This window comes from Clytia hemisphaerica, unplaced genomic scaffold (genome assembly GCF_902728285.1).
Source record: "Clytia hemisphaerica strain Z4C2 unplaced genomic scaffold, Clytia hemisphaerica genome assembly, whole genome shotgun sequence".
Classification (NCBI taxonomy): domain Eukaryota; kingdom Metazoa; phylum Cnidaria; class Hydrozoa; order Leptothecata; family Clytiidae; genus Clytia; species Clytia hemisphaerica.
This window is the reverse complement of record NW_027103430.1, coordinates 85,064-97,150: the sequence shown is the minus strand read 5'-3', so window position 1 is coordinate 97,150 and position 12,087 is coordinate 85,064. Positions and strand designations below refer to the sequence as shown.

Genomic DNA, 12,087 nt, shown 5'->3' with positions numbered 1-12,087 from the left:
AATCGGTAGCTGAATTTATTTTATTATTGTTATTGTTAATGATTTTCAGTTTGTCGATTTTACATAGCAGAAGTTACAGTGCTTAGAAATAGATTTTATTTATTTCCCACGCCTGGCCGGCGGAAGCAGGGAGACTGGGGAGACTTTAGCCTCCCCACTTTTGAGTAAATGAGATTTTTTTCTTAAATTCTTAGCAAGTATTATTTCATTTTGAGCCTGTGGCCTCCCCACTTTAACGTTTGCTCCGGTGAGCCTGTTTTCTACAGAAATCGTGAAACTCATATATCTGAATTTATGATTTGAATTTTTCAGACGTCGAAAGCTTGAAACTAAAAGCGAAAAAAATGATAAAGGAAGAAGTGATCTTTCTATTATTAGTTTAATGATAAAGAAGTAAAAAGTTTAATAAAGTAAATAAAATTAAAATAATAATAATAGTAATTAACTAACTCGTAACAAAGGAGAAAATAGTAATTTTCACTCGTCCTTCGCACCGGAACGCAATAGCAGTAGACGATGTCTTCGCAACCACGCCAAACCCGGCCACAACACCTGTTAGCCAGGACGGATCCATTCCTATTCTCGAAATATTTAATGTGTAAACAATCGGGACATATTGCTATATTGGTTAAATGGCATGTGGCACAAGACCACACGGCGTTCCAACGCCCATTAACTGGAAATAAAGTCAGTGTACACGGTCGATCCATATCCACGGGTATCCAAGAAGACGATGAAAAAATATTACTGCTAAAAGACACTATACTCTCCGTACAGCCACAAAGATTGGTTGAAAAGAATCTACAAATCAAATACCACCAAGTAACAGTCAAAAGTAATACCGAGCAACACAACAAAATGAACTGTTTTAAAAAACAAAAACGAAGACTAAACCTTAAACTAACCCAGAAGGACCTACGATGGATAAACCCCCTGAAGGAAAAAGAGAGGAAAAGAAACCACTTACCGGAACGCAATAGCAGCAAATGAAGTCGTCGGCATCACGCCAAGCTCGGCTACAACACCTGGTAGCCCTGACGGATCCATTTTTATTTTCAAAGTATTTCGTTTCAGGGTATTTAAATTAAAAAAATAGTTGAATGTTAATTTTCAAATATTGTTTAGTTGCACCAAAACTCAAAATGTTCTCAAATTATAATAAAAATTACTATCTCTCTTCCTTTGGACTTCAAAAGCTGTGATTTACTGTAATTATCATAATATTTATAGGCAATGATAGATCTGTATTGACTTATCACGTCCACTTCCGTTACTTATATCCTTTTTGCTAGGAACGGAAGCAGTAATTCGTTGACGAACTGTAAAAGGAAACTTGACGTCCTAGTTGTTGTTTCCGTGTTGTCTTCTGTACGTGACTGATACGTTAATATCAATTCCACAAATAATAGATTTTGTCAACATCAGAATGAACAATAGGCAACACAATATACCATTATCCAAACAAAAGAGAAGTTATTATTTATTCTTCTTTGTTTTTTTTTAATTATCATCTATTCCTGATACGAGAACCTTTCCTGCAAAAGAACAACAACAAAAGAACAACGAAAATTTCAGCTGAATCTTATCTAGATGAAATCTACTTTGCAAAGAAAGTTGATCAAGATTATTTTATGCCACTAATTCCAATCACTCATATCTAGCATTCACTTTAATTCCTGTTCATTCACAATTAATCATTGGCTTGTTGTTAAAATAACTTCATGGTCGACCCAACAAACTCAGTGACTTTGGTTGTTTATGACCAAGAATTAAAAGGACCGTTACAAAACACCTGTGATTACTAGCTATTTTCACTTTCGTAACTTCTTATTTTAGCTCGATTTTTTCCGAAAATTCTCGAAAACCTAAATACCGTATATCTATACTTTTATCATGATTCCTATATATTTCATTAAATCATTAAATTAATCACCCAACATGACTGTTCCGAGCTCGGGCGCTAAACTATGGCCACGCATTTTCACGCCAGCTTGATCTCTCGTTTTTTCATCCCTTGCAAATTTCATTTGTTCTCCACATTCTTTACACCTCATCATCTTTATTTTTTATTCGAGACTAACTATTTTTTTTTCATTTCTTTTTAATTATCAACTCATTTTTTACGCATCATCGAGTTAGAAATAAGATCAAACATTTCAACATCTGATTTCAGAGAACCCTCAGGCTAATTCAATTAATAACGACTCGTATTCATTATCATTTGTAACATTTGGTGGACAGTGAGTCCTGGACTTTTTGGTGCTTCTTATATAGCGGTTCGTCTGCCAGACGTGGTCTTTCTAAAATTGAATAAAGTTTAATGATGGAGAAATAAAAAGTGTAGTAATGTAATTAAACTCAAAATAATAATAATAATAGTATGTAATTGTTGCTTTCCTCATTATAGGATTTGCGAGGTGGCAACCCATTTCAAGAAAGTACTGGCCAATGTAGTGACGGTCGCACAACTTCAGGCTTCGTGGGGAAGCACATCACACGGAAGGGCTCGTAGGATTCGGGGAATTCGAGAATCAATGTGAATCCTATGATGGTCTCAACGACCGGCTGTGGAAGATTGGTCCCAGAGATGGCACTTCGCAGTTCTTGTAACCGCAATGCCAACTCGCCAGTAACCAAGTTTTTCGTTCCCGTGGCAAGACGTAACTTTTGGTACATCACCCCCTCATCCATCCAGCTGGTTTCATCAGTCCTAAGATGTAAGAATGAATAAAATCAGAATAAATGAAGAATTTATTTCCTTATCTTCATTAATTTATTTGTACCAGAAATTGTTGACAAGTATTTATTAATAAGCGAATATAAACAAAATTAATGATTTAAAATTCAATTCTTGGTTTCTTCTCTGCTGGTACTTCTGTTTGAAATTGTTGCTTTTCATTTTTAGTCTATGGATACGTAGTAATGGTATACTAATAGATCTCGATCAACATCAATTCTATTTTTTCAATTAATAAATAACTATCAAATAAGTGTAACATAATTAACATCAAATAAATTAAAGTTTTAGTATCCAATTGAGGGCAGTGAATCCTGTTCCGTCTTTTAGTCTCCTTTCAAGTCCTTTCGTCTGAGTTTTCACTTTCAACACTGCGTTGACTCAATCTCAGTCTCTCCTTGCATTATATTTATCATTGATTACTATTTATCATTATTAACCTCACGTCTCCAACGCTCGACTTTCATATCAGTAATTCATAGTAATTCATTCATAATGTACTGAAGCCTATCTAAGGGGATGATCAGACCTCAAAATTGTGTGTTACTGCTCGTTCAAAACTTTCAGACTAGATATTTCTGAATCGGTAGCTGAATTTATTTTATTATTGTTATTGTTAATGATTTTCAGTTTGTCGATTTTACATAGCAGAAGTTACAGTGCTTAGAAATAGATTTTATTTATTTCCCACGCCTGGCCGGCGGAAGCAGGGAGACTGGGGAGACTTTAGCCTCCCCACTTTTGAGTAAATGAGATCTTTTTCTTAAATTCTTATCAAGTATTATTTCATTTTGAGCCTGTGGCCTCCCCACTTTAACGTTTGCTCCGGTGGGCCTGTTTTCTACAGAAATCGTGAAACTCATATATCTGAATTTATGATTTTGAATTTTTCAGACGTCGAAAAGCTTGAAACTAAAAGCGAAAAAAAATGATAAAGGAAGAAGTGATCTTTCTATTATTAGTTTAAATGATAAAGAAGTAAAAAGTTTAATAAGGTAAATAAAATTAAAAAAAAATAATAATAATAGTAATTAATTAACTCGTAACAAAGGAGAAAATAGTAATTTCTCACTCTTTCCTTCGCACCGGAACGCAATAGCAGTAGACGATGTCTTCGCAACCACGCCAAACCCGGCCACAACACCTGTTAGCCAGGACGGATCCATTCCTATTCTCGAAATATTTAATGTGTAAACAATCGGGACATATTGCTATATTGGTTAAATGGCATGTGGCACAAGACCACACGGCGTTCCAACGCCCATTAACTGGAAATAAAGTCAGTGTACACGGTCGATCCATATCCACGGGTATCCAAGAAGACGATGAAAAAATATTACTGCTAAAAGACACTATACTCTCCGTACAGCCACAAAGATTGGTTGAAAAGAATCTACCAATCAAATACCACCAAGTAACAGTCAAAAGTAATACCGAGCAACACAACAAAATGAACTGTTTTAAAAAACAAAAACGAAGACTAAACCTTAAACTAACCCAGAAGGACCTACGATGGATAAACCCCCTGAAGGAAAAAGAGAGGAAAAGAAACCACTTACCGGAACGTAATAGCAGCAAATGAAGTCGTCGGCACCACGCCAAGCTCGGCTACAACACCTGGTAGCCCTGACGGATCCATTTTTATTTTCAAAGTATTTCGTTTCAGGGTATTTAAATTAAAAAAAATAGTTGAATGTTAATTTTCAAATATTGTTTAGTTGCACCAAAACTCAAAATGTTCTCAAATTATAATAAAAATTACTATCTCTCTTCCTTTGGACTTCAAAAGCTGTGATTTACTGTAATTATCATAATATTTATAGGCAATGATAGATCTGTATTGACTTATCACGTCCGCTTCTGTTACTTTATCCTTTTTGCTAGGAACGGAAGCAGTAATTCATTGACGAACTGTAAAAAGGAAACTTAGATGTTGTCCTAGTTGTTGTTTCCGTGTTGTCATCTGTACGTGACTGATACGTTAATATCAATTCCACCAATCATAGATTTTGTCAACATCAGAATGAGCAATAGGCAACACAATGTACCATTATCCAATCAAAAGAGAAGTTATTATTTCTTCTTCTTTGTTTTTTTTATTACCATCTATTCCTGATACAAGAACCTTTCCTGGAAAAGATCAACAACAAAAGAACAACGAAAATTTCAGCTGAATCTTATCCAGATGAAATCTACTTTGCAAAGATGGTTGATCCAGATTATTCTCTGCCACTAATTCTATTCACTTATACACAGCATTCACTTTAATTCCTGTTCAATTACAACTAATCATTCAAACGTTGTACAAATAACTTCATGGTCGACCCAACAAACTCAGTGACTTTGGTTGTTTATGAACAAAAATCAAAAGGACCGTTACGAAACACCTGTAACAACTTTCCGTACAGATTCTATCAAAAGTTCCCGGCCTGGACAACAGAAGAATTCAAAGGTTCAAATAACAAAACATGGGAACTCTTGGATACAAACACTTATGCAGATAATCATTATCCCATAACATGGGTTTTACCTTGTATTGCATTCTGGTCTGGTGTAACTTACGCAAAAGGACAAATACCTGAATTACCTAAATCAACTCTTGACTGTAATATATATATATAGAATTTAAAGGGAAAATTTATAATCAGGATAAACCCAAATCTGATAACGCTATATTAGTTCGTGCATGAGTTGTTTCGCTCATATTATTTAAACTTCCTTCTTGTAATCATCATATGTATCTAATAATTCTAATTTAAATTCATCTAATGTACAAAGCATTCTCTCTTTATCTTTGTCAAATCCCCTAACATATTGTCCATCAAAACCATATAATTCTCAACCTTCTTCGCCGTGATCTACATTTTGTGCGTTACATCAGTAGAGAAGCAAAACAACTCCCGTGGAGTTCGTTTCCTCTTGATTGTAGGAAAAGACAACGTAAGGAAATAGTTGTAGAACATTTTAAAGAAACAAGTCCAAACGAACGACTCTGGTGGTTTGTCTGATTTTGGTGGTAGTGGTGGTGCTTTTGAGGGGATCAGTGAATGTAAGTCGTTGTTTGGAATTCTTTTTTCTTCTTTTTATGGTGAATTGAATTTTTGACGATAATGACGGTGATGAAGAATCTGATGAATCTAAAGAATCTGATGAGTCTGATAAACTCTCATATTATATCGACTTAAATTGTAAACAAACTTCAAAAACAAAGTTATAAAATTTAAAATCGTGGCTCTCACTACGTCTCTGCGTAGAACGTTCTTTCATCTAGAAATTTTAGGGCTCTAATAGGCCGTTTTTTCAAATGCTATGAGTGGGTCGAAAATTGAAAATTTCTCCCGTCGGCGCAAACCATGGTTGCGCTTCCTCCGTAAGTAACATTTTCCTCTCTTTCTTAGATGCTTATTCTTAGACGCATCAAAGACATCAGGTTCTTTATTTCAGGGAATATATATTCATAGCAAAGCCAGAGAGAAGCAACAGGTTTATTATGAGGTGTAATTTTGAGCAGATTGGCGTTGATCAAAGGAATCCTGTGATGTTTAAACCATATTTTGGAAAAATAAGAGTAAATGAGGGCGATTGTAGCCAAACTAAACTGAAAACCGTCAACGGGGGACGTGGGGGGCGTGGGGCGAGGGGCGTGGCCCCTCATAGTTTTACCAAAAAAAGGAATTATACGTGAATTTATCCAGAGAATATGAGCGTGACAACTAAACTTTCTAGGCGTAATGGCGTGAAATCGAAAAAAATCGGCGTGATCGTGAAAATCAAATTTTTCAGCCGTGATGGCGTGAAATCAAAAAATGGCGTGAATTTTGGGTCCACTGGGGGCATGTCAGCTGAGGGTTGACATTACTGTTCCGGGGATAAGAATTGATTGAGATTAATTTGAACTTACTTTTTTGGTATGCATTACCTGCATGTCTTTACTCCATAATCATATTAATTATATCCCCCTTCTACTGAAAGTTGCAGGCTCCTTATCAAATATCCTTCGGCATGCTAGCCATACCGAAGATGGGCCAAAATGAAATATGGCTGCCTAAACCCCCCCCCCCCCCACAAAAAAAATGTGACGTCCTCGTTACAAGATTTCGTCAAAGATACATTCTAAAACTAAGTAAATTAATAACTTTCCAACATAAAATACTACAATCTTTTTGGTTTATTGACCTTCTTGTCTTGGCACCATTCTTGGACCGTCAGGCCATTCCCAGTTGCACAGTGGGCAACTCTTTGCCACAGGATAAGTGCTGTCCGAAGAAAAATCCATATAAATGTCCAAACAATTCCTGCAGAATGCTAGCTATCCACAGCAACTGGTTTGCGTGTCGCTGTTGCCAATCTGGTCCATGCAAACTGTACAACACGGTTCGTTCGTCGTGCGTTCATCGTTTGTGTTGCGAGATGAAACTTTTTTCCCGCGACTCCAATCCCTTATAACCCTATTTCGTGACAATCCATCAGCTCCATTACCGGTGCGTTTGGCCAGTGGTCGCATGATGACTCGTTCGTCCGTCCAGGAGATGAGTCGGGTGAGGTCCACACATACCGTTCCTCTCCTTCGGACCCGTCTCAGGATACTTCGATGCTCTCTTTTCTTTATGGCGCCAGCTCTTGCAAATAATTCCTGAAAGTGTGGATTGCTCACGAATCCTCCAAATGGTGAGGGGCGTGAGCCGTATCCCATCAAGTTCAATTCACCCTGCGTTGTGTGGTACATCAACCATAAGTACCAACGTGGTGTGAACCATGAGAGGGACGAGCTTTGCCTGATAACGAATTGATTTTAAGATATTTCTTTTCAATTCCTTGATGCGCGCCTACACAGTTATCATGAGCCCATGCTAGGACCTCAAATCGCAATGACGATGGAAGAACAAGGCAGATTAGCAAAGAAGATTTTCTTTTAGACTCAGCATAAGCAATATGATACAAAATTCCATCCTCGTCGAGAAAATAATTTTCCGAAATAGCGGCAGTCTTATCAGGATCACCGGTGTGAAAGTTATCATTCTTAAGATAATGGATGAGGTAAGATAATTCCTTATCCTGTTTTTGAGCTCTTGAGAGGCATAACCCGGTGTTCGTAGTGATGAATTGATTGCTAAGTGAGGAGCTCTTGAGATAGCACCAGCATTGGCGTGATTCTTTCCTGGCCTATGGATCACTTTAAAGTTATATTGTTGAACTTTAAGAGCCCAGTGAGCAAGACGTGAAGAAGGGCTTTTCAAACTAAGAAGCCATTTCAAAGAATGATGATCAGTTACAACAGTGAATTCTGCGGCGCTCAAATATTTATCAAAATGCTTAACACCCGCAATAAGACTCAGTGCTTCCAATTCAGTAGTAGAAAAATTCCTCTCAGCCTTACTTAGAGTTCGACCAGCATACGCAATTACTCTCTCCGCACCATTTTGTTCCTGGGAAAGAATCATACCAATTGCTTGACCACTGACATCGACATACAAAGTAAAGGGCAAAGAAAAATCAGGAAAAGCCAGTATTGGAGGGCTAATCATGGCATTCACCAGGCTTTGAAAAACCTCTTGGCATTCTGAAGACCATTCAAATTTCACATTTTTCTTTAAAAGCCTGTACAAAGGGACTGCAGTTTGTGAAAAATCTTTAACAAAACGTCGGTAATAACCGATCAAATCCATGAATTGTTTGATTTGCTTTGGATTTTGGGGTACCGGATAATTCTTTATCAATGAGATCTTTTCAGGGTCCGGTTGGACCCCATTACTGGAAACCACGTGACCTAAATAATTAACCTTAGGTACTGCAAAACGACATTTTTTTGGAGTGAATTTTATGTTTGCTTCACGAAAACGCTGAAAAACCGTCTCCAGATGCTTCAAATGAGAATTAAAGTCCTTAGAAAAGACAATAATATCATCGATGTAACAAAGCGCATATTCCCATTCTATTCCCCGAAGTAACAACTGAACTAAACACTAGAAAACCGATGGGGAATTAGTATTTATATTGATAAAGGCCGTAACGTGATGTAAAGGCTGTCAGAGGGCGCGATTCATCATCTAATTCGATTTGCCAACAACCCTTTCGCGCATCCAAAGTTGAAAACAACGCCATTCCTGATAGACTGTCAATCCTAGGTAAGGCATAGAAGTCTTTCACTGTTTGCGCATTCAAGCGGCGATAGTCAATGCAGAAACACATTTTACCATCCTTTTTTGGGACCAAAATTATAGGCGATCTCCATGGACTGACACTTTCCTCAATAATATCGCTACTAAGCATCGCATCGATCTGACGCTTAATCTCTTCCTTGTGTACGACATTAACTCGGTATGGTTGCGCTCGCTGAGCCGTGCTATCATTCAAAGAGATATGGTGCTTCACTAAAGAAGTACGCCCTAGATCCGTTTCAGAAGTAGAAAAATCATCAACGTATTGCAAAAATAGACCCTTGAGTTGTTCAATTTGAGAATTCGTCAAAACGCAATCTGTCAAATCAAATTCTATCTCATCAGTAACCGGCAGCGATATCGAGTTAATGTCAGGCGCCGCGCTTGGAAGGGATTCAAATACAAACATGTCAGCTACACGTGTGCATGCTCTAAGCAAAACTGGAGAAGGATTGGGATTCATAATTCGATAGTTCCATACTTTGTTGCAAATTGGATTTTCTGCAGACAACAGTTCGTGTACGTGTTAGCTTCAGTGTTTATACGTGCTTTTGCCATTAAGTCGTGGATGTCCTTATCTTTCTTATCGTAAACGTAACCGTCGGCGATCATCGCTCGTGAACCGGATATACGTGCGAGATTGACACTCACTTTCATGACATCTTTCTCTAATCCGGAGCCTTTTTGACCGTCTTGTTGAACACAGCATATATTGGTGACTTCAATGTGAGAACCTGTCGGTATCCAGCTTTGTGCTCCAATAAGTTCTTTACGAAGTTGGTCGATTCCAATTTAAAATTTAATGTCTCTCATGTCTAACTTGTATATTTCCGGATCAAACGAACCGGGTCCTTCTTTCGGGTCCCACTGAGGGTACATTCCTTTAATTACATTACTGAAGAGATATGTTTGCGTGACTGTATGTTCTTCCCATCCAGAATAAGGTTTCGTTACATTAGTGTTTAATTGTTCCGGAGCCCCTTCGGGGTGTGATTCAACTTCCGTTGACATTGTCTAAAGCGTTTCCAAAATCTTCTTCGTTTGTGACTTCGTCTCCAAGAACTTTTATAAGTTGTCCGAACTTTGCGTGTTCCTTCTTTAGCATGAGAAAGTTACTTTCTAAAGTCTGCAAAGCTTCCTTTATATAGGATCCAAATTGATCCGAGTAAAAATCGTTTACTTCGTATCGAAACATTACGGCACGAGACAGATCGTTAAATAAAACTTGGTAGTCCAAACGGGCTGTCTCTCCGTCGTCGTTTTTTTCGTTTTCCTCGCCCAGGTCGGGTGTAGTAGTAGTACTCCTCTGTCCCGGAATCGTCTTGCCCATTAATGTCTTGTTGGGGGGTTGTGGCTGGTTGAATGTTGTCCCCGTTACGCCCGGGTGGTATATACGCCCTGTCCTTGTTCTTCGTGGCGAAATTTTGGGCTTCTCCCCAGGGCATGTCACCGATTCCGACTTCAGGTTGTCCGTTGGTAAACTCTGGTCGCTTGCCTCTGGGTCTTGTTCGGGGTCTTGTAAGTTCGAAAGAGTCATATCCTGGTTGTTCATCGTCGTCAAGGAGTCTAGGGTAGAGTTCGCCATCAGGTTCGATATTTGTTCTGACTGGGGGGACCCTACTTCTTGGACGGACGGTTGGCTTATGTTGAAGTCGAAGCTGGAGTTGGTCTGGTCGTTTATTGGACTTTGGTCGATTTCTGATAGCCTTTCCTGGAGAGCCGAGTCTTGTTCGTTGAGTCTTGAACTTTGGTTGAGTGGTGTCGACGCTCGTTGCAGTGTTGAATTTGGAGTACTTGTTGCCAGATCTGGTGCGCGGTGGTGAAATGTTTTGGTATGTTTCCGGCCTTGGCGGCTCCACGGTGGGACGGATTTTGGATGGGTGTACGGCACCTTGAGGTGTCTTTTCCGCAGCATGTTGTGTACGTACAGAAAGAAAACGGTCTGCTAATTTCCCGTGTGTTGATCTAGGAGTAAACTTTGGTGCCACGGGTGGAGCGCGTCCTTTAATTGGTTGGTAGTAGCTCCTAGATCCGGTAAATGTTGGAAAATGCTCGTAGATCTGACTAATAGTCTGCTGTGCGGTTCCTTCGATAAATCGGTCAACGTAACCGCGAGTGTGGTAGGGTAGGGTGCCCTTGAGACGAATGAGTTGGTGCTTCAGATTTGTTCTTTCCGGTTTCTTCTGACCACTTTTGTTTGTAAGATTTATCAGTGGGAAGATGAGCAGCGGGCTGAGAGCTAGCAGTGGCACCCATAGATTTTTACAGCCCAATATTTGAAATAACATACAAGCGTATAAGTTATGTCTAACACACTCGTCGTACAGTAGATGACACGTCGATGTCCAAATCATAATTAAAAAAAAAGTAACAGAGTCCAATATTTATACAAAAATAAATCGAGTCAAACCACATCACAATCTTCTTTCTTGAGCTATCGCTAGTCAGTCGAACCGAGACGGTACAGTCGACCCCTACGTGACAGTTTACGCCCTTATAAGATCTCAGAGGGGCGTAAACTATAATAATTATACAAGTATTTCATTGCTTTCGAATTTCTTTGACTGACATATTCTAAAATATAAGTAGGAATAATATTAGCTAAATTCTGATTCAACATTAATAACAAGCATCGGTTCTGAACGGTTTGGAATTCCTGGTCGAAGAGTTCAGTAATCTGTTCTTTGTAGTCAGCGTTAGCGGTGTAAACACCTGGCCGACGAGGGATAAACTTGGAAGAACCGTACTTAATTTGGGTTTCCAGCATGTCGTTCCCCTCCATTAGTTGTTTCCATCGCTGAAACACGTCTTGATCACCAAAACGGACTTCTTCTGAACGATAAACCTGTTTGTTAAGACAGTCTTGCAACCAAAAATCTGACGGTCTACCACAGGTAGTTGCAATGACACCTACTTCATACTTGGCTCAAACGGACGTGAGAATACGAACCAAAAACGATTTACCAGAGTCACTGGCACCAAGCAAAAAGATAGTAGACTTTTTAGGTTTTTGTAAAGACAAGATCGAAAATATTTCCGAAATAAGGGCGTCCATAGTCATGCCGTTCTCGTCAGAAACAGTTGATAAAAAGGTGCTCCAAAATTTAGAAAAAACTTTTCCTTCAGTTTCGTTATAATCTTCTACTTTATTAACCTGATCAGAATAAGGTACAAATTCGTCATTAGCGTGTT

The 12,087-nt window shown here is 38.6% G+C and overlaps 1 long non-coding RNA gene across 2 annotated transcripts in view; it reads left to right on the top strand.

Moving 5' to 3' along the window:
• Positions 1-5,610: 5,610 nt before the first annotated feature.
• The window catches only part of LOC136797956 (uncharacterized), a 52,436-nt gene continuing 45,959 nt past the window's right edge, over positions 5,611-12,087 (top strand). For both annotated transcript variants that reach the window (XR_010845325.1, XR_010845326.1), the window contains exon 1: positions 5,611-5,786. This is a non-coding gene — a long non-coding RNA (uncharacterized lncRNA). The remainder of the gene's footprint in view (positions 5,787-12,087) is intronic.